Genomic DNA, 3735 nt, shown 5'->3' with positions numbered 1-3735 from the left:
TTCGAAAATACACGTTAAAATAAAAAATAAATCTTGGAAAAATTATTCTAATTTAATGTTGGCCCAAAATTAATTAATAAAATTAATTTTACAACAAAAAATATAATTTTCCTATTTAATTTAATATATAAGAAAAATTTCAAATATTTAAGTATGATGATGAAAATCAACTTAAATATTAATTTTCTATTTAATTAAATACACTAGAAAAATGCTTCAAGCAAAAATATCACCTATCTAGATTTTCCTTTGACTAATTAATTAAATTTCTAATAAAATATATTTTACTTCATTTATTTTAAATTAGTCAATAAATGAAAAAATCATTGATTTAAGTTGGTCAAAAATTAAAATAAATAATTTACAACTTTAATCTATTTTTCAAATAAAATTCGAAATTCCAGCATTGAAGAAATGCAATTTCGAAATTTGATTAATAAAATAAAGAAAAAAATATATTTTGAAAATTGTTTAAATTTAGTTGAAAAAATAAATTTCAACTAAAAAATAATTTTCTATTTATTTAAGTGTCATGAAAAAGAAATATTTAAGTATCATGATGAAAATCAACTTAGATATTTAATTTTCAAATTAATTAAATGTATTAAATTCAAGAAATAAATAATTAAGTGTAGAGAAGACTTAATTATTAATCTCTAGTTTAATACTAGGAAAAATATACTTAAAATAAATTGTACCAAAATTAATTATTTAAATAATTAATTTCACAATGTATAATTTTTCCTATTTAATATTAGAAATAATAAGTAGTCTAGAAATAACTATCTAGAAAATATCTTATTTGACTAAGTATCTTTTCCACAAAATTTGAAAAAATATCTAATTTAAGTTGTATTAAAAAAATAGAACTTAAATATTTTCAAATTTAAATTTAATTAAATATCAAAAATTAAGTTGTAACCACTTAATTTAAAAATATTCCATTTTAAGTTAATATTCGAAAAGATATTAACTTAAAAAATATCTAAAATATTCCATTTTAAGTTAATATTCGAAAAGATATTAACTTAAAAAATATCTAAAGAATCTTAATAACCAATGCTTAAAATTCCTCAACTTAATTTTGAAATTTTAAATCCAAAAGATATTCAGATTTAAGCTGGTTAGTTATAGATAACTAAATGTCAACTTATATAGGAATATTTAATGAAAAATTTAAATTAAGCTTCAGAAAGAATCTAGATGGTTATAATTCTATATTTAATTAAATACAAGAAAATACATATAGTTTAGCTTAGAATAAAATTCTTTAAAGTATGATTTTATTAAAATAATTTCAAAATAAATGAAATTAATTATGTTGCTAATCAATTTTATTAGGTTAAACTAGTTTAATTAACCTAGTACAGTTATTCAAATCAGGCAAATGGGCCTTCACAATTGGGGTGGTTCATGTGAGGGGGTGCTGGGTTCAGTATGTCGTACCCACTACTATGGCTCCCAACTCTCACACAAGGCCCAAAAGAGAGGAATTTAACCTTAAAATGAACAACTGTTATTAATTGAATAGGCCCAAAAACTAAATGGGCCTAAATAAAATCTATCAAGAACTATGATAATTTATTTAGCAACAACAACCTATATGCATCTATAATGAAATTAAACATATAGGCTCACACAGGCACACTTTGGATGGGTCCTATTATGTTGCTAGGTCATACACAGATGAAAGAAGATTGTAAATATACCTGTTACAAATTATTTACTTGACCAAGGGAGCCATCAGATCATTAGATCTGGAAAAAAGTTAACCAATATGTCAATGGGGCGGGTCGGATCTGATCCGACCCGTCTTATACGGATCGGATCTGATCCGACCCAATATTTTTTTTTTTTTTTTTAAAAAATATATTTTATATCTAAATTTATAATTTTTTTTTCCAAAATTTATTTATTTAAGAACTAATAATACATCATTTATTTCTTATATATTTTTATTTTATTTGTCAAAATCAATAAAAAAATATATCAAATTCTTATCACATAAAAATATAATTTTAATATTGAAAAATTAAAAAATTTACCAAATTTTAGAAATTCCACTAATATAATCATCAATAACAATGTAGTATGATGATTACATGAAATAAATCTCCTCTAAAAAATACATGAAATTAACTATAAACTTTTATATGTTGTTCTTCTAGTCTTCAAGATTTACTGTGTACGGCTCCTGCAAAAAAATAAATATGCTAAAAATAAAAGTATAATTTAATTTATAAATTTTAAAAATGAAAACAATTACCATATTCGGATCTACATCATTATCTTGATCATTTACGGTAATTAGTTTAGTTTTTGTGCCTGTAAAAAAAATTATTAAAATAATATAATAAAACAACTATTAATTAATGTATAAACTTATATAATAAGAAATAAATAATTATACCTTGTTTGTCAATTGCCAACCAACTTTGAGTACAGACCAATGCCTCCAAAGTAGTAGGATGAAGTCTTGCTCGATGTGGACTCACGTGTCTACCACCAGTACTGAATGAGGACTCTAAAGCAACAGTGCTAACTGGCACAGCAAATATGTCTCTGGCAATCATGTTCAACACAGGATATTTAGATCCTATTATCTTCCAATAGTTGCATATATCAAAGAATTCATCAGTCCTGGGTAACACTTGGTCATCTAAATAGAGATCCAACTCTGACTTTTCATTCATTGCACCAGATGAAGCTCTAACATATAAGTCATAGTTAGATAGATGATCTTGTGTTGAAGAAGATGATGACCCTTCCACAAGTGAATTGTTTTCACTTAAAGTAGGACATTTAGATTTGTACTCATTGAATAGATCAACACAAAGCCTACGCACCTTTCTAATTTCAACCTCCCATTTATCATCTCCATAGAGTTGAGGAAAATAAAATTGGAGCAACAAAAACTTGTATCTAGGATCCAAAACCACTGCAATAGTCATAATCCCATGAATCTGTTCCCAATACTTTTGAAACTTAAACATCATTTGAGTTGACATATCCTTAATAAATAACTCATTTGATGACATTCCTTCTTCAATTTTCCTCTTAATTTTACACATCTCCGGGAAGAATAGATTGGCAGTAGGGTACTTGGTACCAGAAAATAACTCTGTCACCTCATGAAAAACTTCTAGCCTTTCACATAACTTTTGAGCTCTAATCCAATCATCTTCTGATGGCAAACATTTATACTTTGGATCACAAAGCTTTGCTCGCTCAAATACTGCTTTGTACAATAAAGCTGTCTTTATCATTAAGTATGTTGAATTCCATCTTGTAATACAATCAAGAGACAACTTTTTAGTACATGTGACTCCAAGGTGACGAGCATTCTCCTCAAATTTCTCATACCGTTTTGGTGTGCCTAACCAATAAGCGACACTATCTCGAATCTTATCAATGATATCACCGATAACAGACAAGCCACCTCTAACAATTAAATTCAAAATATGCGCACAACAACGCATGTGAAGCAGCTCTCCATTCAAAATAAAGCAACTAGGATCAAATTTTTGCTTCAAAAGTGGAATCATTGCATCATTAGTGGATGCATTATCAAGTGTCACCGTACTAACCTTATCTTCAATGCTCCATTCAGACATTGAAGAACTTAGTGCCTCTGTAAGTGCTGAAGCGTCATGTGGGCATGGTACATACTTAAAGCTTATAATCCGACTATGCAAGGTCCAAGCATCGTCTATAAAATGAGCTGTAACAGCTATA

The sequence above is a fragment of the Cannabis sativa genome, chromosome 9 (genome assembly GCF_029168945.1).
Source record: "Cannabis sativa cultivar Pink pepper isolate KNU-18-1 chromosome 9, ASM2916894v1, whole genome shotgun sequence".
NCBI lineage: Eukaryota > Viridiplantae > Streptophyta > Magnoliopsida > Rosales > Cannabaceae > Cannabis > Cannabis sativa.
Note: the sequence above shows the minus strand (reverse complement) of the source record.